Source organism: Peromyscus leucopus, chromosome 22 (genome assembly GCF_004664715.2).
Source record: "Peromyscus leucopus breed LL Stock chromosome 22, UCI_PerLeu_2.1, whole genome shotgun sequence".
In the NCBI taxonomy this organism is placed as follows: Eukaryota; Metazoa; Chordata; class Mammalia; order Rodentia; family Cricetidae; genus Peromyscus; species Peromyscus leucopus.
Genome location: NC_051081.1, coordinates 16,945,986 through 16,955,397, shown reverse-complemented (window position 1 = coordinate 16,955,397; position 9,412 = coordinate 16,945,986).

The window sequence follows — 9,412 nt, the reverse complement described above, 5'->3', positions numbered from 1 at the left end:
TGAGTATTTAGCTGCTCCTATACGAGCTGTTCTAAGTCCTGCAGTTTCTCTGATATCAAAGGCCATTGCTCAACCCATACAGGCTTGTCTGCCAACCATTTTAAAGGTAGGGCTGTTGGTGCCTTAGAAAGATCAGCAGCTGCTGTGCCTTGTTCTTGTACAATCTGAATGGTTGGTGACTGTTCTTTATAAGACCTTTTAATATTTTTCCCAGAAATAGACATTAGTTTGTGGTTTGTTTCTGAGATTGGAGGAATGTTAATCTGGGTATTCCATTTCTTTAACAAATCATGTCCCCATAGATTCATAGCTACGTTAGCCACATATGGCTTTAATTTTCCTCTCTGTCCTTCTGGCCCTATACATTCAACCCATCTTGTGCTCTGTTTTACATGAGATAAAGTTCCATTCCCTAAAAGCTGGACATTTACCTCCTGAAGAGGCCAGTTTGGATGCCAAGATTCTGGTGCAGTAATTGTTACAGGAGAATTTGATACAAATTGTAAAATGGCCACACATGTGACATTGTTGGAAGAATTTCAGGAGTAAATGATCACTTAGGTACCGTCTATCTAGGGCTCTCGGTCTTCTTTGTGTCTCCTTTGGGACAAATGTCCTTTCTGACTACTTCTCTGTGGAGCTGAGGCACAGACAGAGACTGAGCTGGATGGTCACCTGCTCTCTTGACCAGTCTGCAGAAAGGAAAAGACTTGTCTGGTGACATGAATTGCAGGCTCTGTGCTGTGACAGCAACTTGGGGTGGGTTGGGGGGGTCTGGGGACAAATGAAATTAAGTTCAACCTTTAGAACTTTATCCTTTTACCCTTCAGATAACACACAGGGAAACTCATGATGACCCAACACCCAATAAACACCCACAAAATTTACCAAAGGCATTTTTACATTTTCAAGAAAATTTCAGTCACCTTTTTAATGAAGATACAGATTAGGTGTCTGGTGTGTGTGTGTGTGTGTGTGTGTGTGTGTGTGTGTGTGTGTGTGTGTACATGTACGCACGCGTGTATGCTACAGTTTTCAGCAGTGGTGGTACCAGGCATGCTGCATTCTTAGAAGCAGTGCTGTACTGACCTAGGGGATACAGCTGCCCCAGATGGTCAAGGCAGAGGTCTGTGTTTTACTTATTACAGCACAGTGTCAAAGCGGATGCTGCGTGCTGGCGTCTCTGTCCTAGTTTTCACTCTGACGGAAGTTCTGTGTGCTAGGCTCCTCACTGCTGCGACAAAGTCCCTGATGCGTACAAGTGAAGCCTGGCCCACTGTCTCTGCTCTTTCAGTCCACAGTCCTTGCTCTGTTGACTCGGAGTCGGGGTGAGGTAGCACACTGTGGCCACAGGGACACACAGGGGCTGCCCACTTCCTAACAGTAGGAGGCAGAGATTGGGGGGGGGGCGGTTAGGGCCAAGTATAACTTCAACAGCTCTGTCCAGTTAAGCTCCAACTTCCACGGTTTCCACCACGAACAGAGCCACGAGCTGGGGACCAAGCACTGGGTCCATGAGCCCGTGGGGGACATTCATAGTCAAACTCTGTTGCACCGTCTGGATGATGTTGGTTTCAGTGGGAGATAAACCAGCGCACGCTGGCTCTTAAATGCTTCTGCCAAAAAGAAACATATACTTCACTCATGTTTGATTAACCGGGTTCACATTTTCCATTCTTCAGGATGGGCTGAGCCTGGAAATAGGAGAGATCTGAATACAATGAGCAGCAGTAATACCTAATATAGTCATTCATTCATTCATTCATTCATTCATTCATCATTCATTCATTCATTTTCATGTGTTTCTATTTGGGTGGGGGCACACGTGTGTGAGTGTACACATGTGTGTGCATGGGGGCCCAGAGGCTGAGGTCAGGTGCCTCCCTTAATCATCCCACCTTATATATTGAGTCAGGGTCCCCCCCTTGAACCCAGAGCTCACTGGTTCTACTACTCTAGCCAGGCAGCTTGCTCTGAGGATCCCCTGCCTCCGAGCCCTGGGATCACAGCTGGATCATTACATCCGCCCAACCGGGGATCCGAACTCCTATCTTCATGGTTGCTTGGCAGGGACTCTTTCCACGGAGCCAGCTCCCATCCCCTGACCTCCATTTTTCAGGCCTTTCACGGTTTTGAAGCATCCGCACATCCAAAGCAAGTCATTGCTCCATCCTCCACCCACGGGTCCCGCTTCAGGATACATAGCCTGTACTCAGAGGGACCCCACCGCTGCGGCTTAGTACCTTGAAACTCCTGGTAATCATGCTGTTGCTGGAGGGCTTTTCTCCAGGTTCCACCAAACTCCGCAGTCCCACAATCCATGTATAAAATAATCACTCAGACGCTTATATCACTTATAAACTGTATGGCCGTGGCAGGCTTCTTACTAACTGTTCTTTTATCTTAAATTAACCCATTTTTATAAATCTATACCTTGCCATGTGGCTGGTGGCTTACCAGAGTCTTTACATGCTGCTTGTCCTGGCGGTGGCTGCAGTGTCTCCCTCCTCAGCCTTCCGCTTCCCAGAATCCTCCTCTTTCCTTGTCCCACCTACTTCCTGCCTGGTCACTGGCCATCAGTGTTTTATTTATATAGAGCAATATCCACAGCACTTCCCCTTTTTCTCTTTTTTTTTAAAAAGGAAGGTTTTAACTTTAACATGGTAAAATTACATATAACAATTACTGAGCAAGAATTATAGTTACAATATTAAAGAAGATGTCCTATCTATCTTATATTTGTGAGTTTAAGGTTTTATATCTAACTTATCTTTTATCATAACTGAGGAAATTACAACTATCTAGTTTTCAACCACATCAAAGACCTGAGAAGGAACATAATGGTACCTGAGAAATGGTAGATGGATGCAAGCAACTTTCAGGAATCTTGCAAAAGTAGACCAAGACAGCTGGCAGCCTGGACAGTCACCCAATGTTTCTCAGCATTGTTGGTGCATTCAAATTGGCTACAGGTCTAGAGTATCTGACAGACCATTTTCAGAAGCAGGAATTCTGAAAGACCATCTTACTCTGTCTTGGCAGAGTACAGTGATTGCTTTCCTTGTGTCCCACTTGTCCAGGAAGGACAGCATTGCATTTGTACTGTCAGCCATCAAGGCAAGGGCAGTTCTTTGCCCAGTAGGCCATTTTGTGCCAAAAAGACAAACTTCCAAATGGAAATGTCTTAGAAGCCCAACATTCTCTCAGGATCAAATTGGTGCAGCCAGGAGCAATTGTGTCTCGCGTCAACAGAATGCTAAGTTATTTAAATGCCATATTCTCTAGGTCTATGAAGTGTTTGAAGATTACCTATCTATCTGAAATATATCTATGTATATCTAGAAGACTTAACTAACATGGCTACAAATATGATTATCATAGATGACTAAGTATTAATCTATTTTTTAATTATCCATTACAATTTTAAGTGAGTTACATAAACATAATACCTCAAACAAGAATAGAAGTATATATATATACAGTATAACAAAATTAACTTCAAGTTTGTATCAATAAACTAAAATTTATACCAATGTAAATCATTTTAAACAAGTTTTTCTTTAAAAGTAGGTTCATTAATCTACCCTTTTATCTTACCATCTCTATATCCTCCTATATATCTATATCATATCCCCTTTTCTTTTTTAGAAAGAGATCACATTTATAATCAACCTGTTTTAAATAAAAATATTGGTTTTTCTCTGTCCCACACCAGAGGGCTCTTCTGATTTGGGACACAAGAATCTCTTAACCATTTTTTTTTTAAAGCAATATGTCTGGGTTTAGAGGGGGAGTGAGCCAATTCCACCTCTAAAGCCAGCTTGGTATATTTGGGAATTTGGGCGTAGCCTCTCTTACTACTTCCTGCTGGAGGGGGCCGCTGTATCTTATGGGGACGCAAAGAAAATTTTAGGCCTATGGGGTAGTCCGTGAGGCTGTATTGTGTGTACCAGTTGCCTTGAAACCGCTCTGGATGTTGGATCATCTGGGCCATGGTGTCATCGGAGACCTTTCAGGGGGTCTTGGCTGGTGAAACCTGATGTATCTTAATCTGGAACAAATCCACAGCCTCTGGCTTTCTGTGGAAACAAAAGCAGAACCTCTTTTCCAAAGCAACATATCCTTAAATCCAAATTTTGAAGTCAAGGTACCTTTAAAATATACATTTTGGCATAACTCAACAGCTTTTGCAATCAAATGTTTTTCTTCAGTTACGAATATCAAAGACAACATAATCCAGATTCTCTGTGTGGTAGCCATCTTTACGTGGCTTATTTTTTATATTACCTTGAGCCTATTGCTTTAAACTGCAACCTTTTAAGCCTGAAAGGGCACTGTGGCTGCTGGCTCCGCCCACTTCAGCTTCCCAACATGGCGGTGGTACGTTTTCTGCCAGCTCTGGGAGCCATCGTGTCTCAGAAATAGTGGGTCTAAGCTTTTATCAAAGCAGCAGCGTGTAGCCCAGAAACCTCTTTTTTTTTTTTTTTTTTTTTTTTTTTTTAATACTAGTAAAGACTAAATCTACCACACAGCTTAATGTGCTGCTGGCAGACACCTCATTTCCACCATACTGCCAGTCAAACGCACACGCCAGGAACCCGCCAGTGTTCAAACCTGCATTTTGCGGCGTCTAGCTGCCCGTGTGAGACAAGAAGCAGGAACCTGGTTTTGGCTCTGTTTAGAATTGGTTATTAAATATTCTCAGGTTTAAGGTGGAAACTCGAGCCATTGGGCGCCATTTGTTGCTGGAGGGTTTCTCTCCAGGTTCCCCAAGCCCCGCAGTAACACAATCCACGTATAAAATAATCACTCAGACGCTTGTATCACTTATAAACTGTATGGCCATGGCAGGCTTCTTACTAACTGTTCTTTTATCTTAAATTAACCCATTTTTATAAATCTATACCTTGCCACGTGGCTGGTGGCTTACCAGAGTCTTTACATGCTGCTTATCCTGGTGGTGGCTGCAGTGTCTCCCTCCTCAGCCTTCCGCTTCCCAGAATTCTCCTCTCTCCTTGTCCTACCTACTTCCTGCCTGGCAACCTACTTCCTGCCTGGTCACTGGCCATCAGTGTTTTATTTATATAGAGCAATATCCACAGCATCATGCCTTCGACCTTGTATTCTGTGACTTGTATTTTGTGACGGAAGGCCAGCGGGACAGCGGCGCCTGTGCGTGGGTAGAGGGGAAACTGTCAACATGCTTGCCCTCTCCTGTCCCCTGCCCCGTTTGCATACAGCAGTCACAAAGCAGTTCATCACAGAACCCACGTGGACCCACAATGCCCGGGCGCTCAGTAAGAAAGCAAGTACAGGGTGAGTGTGTTATTTCTACTCCTGGAAATAACCATAGTGGAACCGGTTCTTGCCTTGAACCTGGAAAGAAGACGATGACTGTCTCCAAAACACTGATGACGGAGGGATGCTGTCGTGTCTTTTCTTCTAAAATAAAAAAATATATCTATTTATTTATTTGTTTGTTTGTTTGTTTATGTGGGGGTGGGTGATTTGGGGTGGGGTGGGGGAGTGTGTGCCATAGGGCATATATGGAGGTCAGAGGACAACTTGCAAGAATTGAATCTCTCCTTCTACCAGGTGGGTCCCAGGGATCAAATTCAGGCCATCAGGCTTGCAGCAGCCTTTGCCCACAGAGCCAGCTCTTTCCTGTGTTAGATAGCCAGGTATGGAGACAGGCAAAGGAGACACAAGGCAGCCATCTTTCCTCTTCCTGTGAGTCCTTTCTTATTTATCATAAGTGGAAGGTGGAGTCTGACTCCATAAATCAGGACTTGAGATGAAAGCGCCAGTTTTTTGTTGATTTTTTTTTTTTTCGATTTCTACTGTCTGGTTAATAGTGAAATACACGTGCGTATGGAATATGTAACCTTAGCGATTCTGCACGGGTTAGTGTTTGCCTCAGAAACTGATGTTGTACAACAGAAAAATGAATGCTAACGTTTACATTAAGAGCCTGAAATTTGGCTTTCTCTTTACTTCAAATGGCATTACATGGCCAATGAAAACACTGTGACAAGTTGAAAGGCTGAAGATGGAAGATTTATTCTTGAGTTACTTTATAGTTTATTTATTTATTTCATTTATTTGTGTATGTGCACATGTGTGCACCACATGTGGAGGTGAGCGGAGAGTTTGCAAAAATTAGTTCTCTCTCTGCTTCTCCCACGGGAGGGAGTTCTGAGAGCCAACTCAGGTTGTCCGTCTGGACAGCAACACCTTCACTCACCAGCCTTCTCGATGGCCCTATTTTTTTTTTTTTTTTTTTTTTTTTTTTTGTAAGACAGGGTCTCACCTAGCTTCTGTCTACCCTTTGACCTCCAGGTTAACCCTAGAAGAAATCACTCCTCATGCTCCTTGACTTACTACCATGAAAGGCACTTTGCAAAGTCTCTTCATTAGGAGTCTGCAGCAGCCTGGGGGAGACCTTGTCTTAGCTGCTCCTGCTCCCCACCCCCTTCTCTCATCAGCTTCCTCTCTTAGCTTTCCTCTCTGAGGGCAATCCTCTGGCTCCTGCCTCCTCCCGCTCTTTGTTCCTATGGGTGATTTTCTTCTTGTAACAACACAATGAACTTCAATGGAGTTTCGAAAGGACAAAAGGTAAGTTGACAATTAAGTCACCATCAAGGTTTTCCAGGTTAGATGTGTTGCTCAGGGCTAAAGCACTTGCCAGCAGCAGGGCTGAGGCAAGTTTCATTTCCAGTACATTTAAAAAAAAAAAATCGTTTGTTGAGTTGATCTTTGTTTTTAGTATTTGTTTTCCGATTTTTTTTTTTTTAGCTCTTGATGAGCGAATTCAGGGAGGTAAGGTGTCCAGTGATCAGCAATCACTAGTTAGTGCTAATTGTCAACTTGACACAGCCTAGAGCAGGGGTTCTCAACTGTGGGTCACGACCCCTTTGGGGGACTCAAACGACCCTTTCACAGGGGTCTCATGTCAGATATCCTACATACCGGATATTTACATTGTGATTCATAACAGTAGTAAGATTACAGTTATGAAGTAGCAACAAAAATAATTCTATGGTTGGAGGGGTCACCACAACATGAGGAATTGTATTAAAGGGTCGCAGCATTAGGAAGGTTGAGAACCATTAATCTGGAGTCGTTTGGGAAGGAAGTCTCAATTGAGGGATTGTCCAGATCAGATTGGTCTGTGGGCACATCTCTAGGGGATCCTCTTGATTGTTAATTGATATGGAGAATCCAGCCCACTGTGGACGACACAATCCGTAGGCAGGCAGCTCTAGGCTGTTATAAAAAGGCTAAGCAGGAGCCTGCCCATGCAGCCTCCTCTACTGTTTCTGTTCAAACTCTGGCTTGAAGCAGATGGATCATGACCCAGAAGTCTAAGACAGACTCCTCCCCTAAGATGCTTTTGGTCAGAACATTTTGTCACAGCGACGGGATGAGGCTAGAACACTCACCAAGCCAACTCAAGCCAGTGACTGTTGAGTTTGTTGTCTTACACCCGAGAAGAACAAGAAACGCAAGCATAGATTTATTAAGGAAAAGTGAGGAAGAACTCCCAAGAGTGGGAACACTTCCAAGGGAGGAGGAACGCCAACATGCGGCCTGCCCGGTGGCCTTTCGTGGGTTTTATGGCAGGGCTCTGGTGGAGTCTGAGGTGATACCTGCTGGAATTCATCATTTTTGAGCGTATCACAGGCCCAGCCTATAGGGAGTCCATGTACCCCATACAAGTTCCCTCAGCTCAACTGGATAAAGGATCTTGTGTTACTCATCCATCCAGAGCAGTGGTCATATGACGTGTGTGCTATGTGACCAGCGATCTACTATGGAGCCTTCCCTCACAGCCTGAGGAAGCTAGCTCCTGTCTCAGACTTCAGCATTCTTCGTAGACAATCCTCTGTACACATGGCAGGCTAAGTGTGTACATTTAGAGAAGAACACTAGGAAATTGAAGCGTGTTATATAAGGACAAAACTGTCTACAGAAAGCCAGAAAAATGATCAAATGTTCAATTATCTTTTCATTTCAGATACCATCTTCAAATTACTTCTCCCTTTCATGTGTTTAACTCTGTCGTTCTCATCCAAACATACCATCTATTGGCTTAAGTTCAATAAACATTAGATTGGCTCAAAAATGTATGGTTTTAGCTTTCTGAAACTTTCTTCTTTTTTTCATTATAGTGAGTTTCAGATCTCTGTTTCTTGTTTCTTTCTTTTTTTTCCATAGAAAACAGAATCTTTTCCCCTGGAGCGAGTCATAGAAACTGGAACCACCTGGGCCCACCATGGCCATAAAACCCAGAACAGCAGCCCTCCCCTCTCCCCTTTGTCCTTGAAGACCCTCATTGCAGAGGGTCCTGCCGCAGGCCTGGGAGGAAAGAATGCTACCCAGAATCCAGGCGGACAGGCCCTGCTGGTTCCCACCAGCCTGTGGCCGGCACACTGGACCCTTTGTCCAGTCACCTCAACCTGTTCATTCTTCAACAAATCAAAGCATAAAGTTTCTCTGGATCGCCAGGTTCCCATTTCTGAGGCTCCTGTGTCCTATGTGGATTCACGCAGCTGGTGAGGTTTCCCCTCGCTAATCTGACTTTGATTATACGAGTGCTGGTCATGACTGTGTGGCGGGTGAGACGAGAAATCAGTCACACCTTTCTGCCCTGACAGTGTGAGAAGACAGCCAGGTGTCCCCCTCACCCAGGCTTTTCTCTTCCCTTTCAATACAGGCAAACAGACAGACAGACAGACACACACACAGATACACACACACACACATAGTCACACACATACACATATACACACACACACATATACCCAGAGACATACAGACACACATAGACTCTCTCTCTCTCTCTCTCTCTCTCTCTCTCTCTCTCTCTCTCTCTCTCTCTTCTCTCTCTCTCTCTCTCTCACACACACACACACACACACACACACACACTGGATCCTCTGTGAAGAGGGATGTCTTCAAAGTCAGATTAGAACTAGTTTGTGGAGAGGTTGGAATGTTGCAGGTTCCTAGTTTAATTATACTTTATCTTGGGCTAGCTTTAGCCCTCTCAATGTCCCTAGCCTGCCTCTTTATCAGATCTAATATCCTGTGAGTAACAGATAAAAGCCTTTTGGAATTATTATCTTAGCAGACCACTAGCTTCCACCAACCCTGCAGCTAAGAATGTCTGTCATCCTCCATCTTGATATAACCTATCTCTCTGATGTTTCCACCAATGTATTTTCAAAATGCCTTGATTCATACTCTCTTCATTCTGTTACTAAACGGCTCCATGAAAGTGCCTCTATGTGGGACCACGGAACCCACAGTAGCTTCTTGGGATTCGACAGTGTTGGACTGTTATAAAGCAGCCATAGGGAGGCAGACAGTGATGAGGAAGAGAGGCTTGGTCTGACCGTAGGCAGGACCA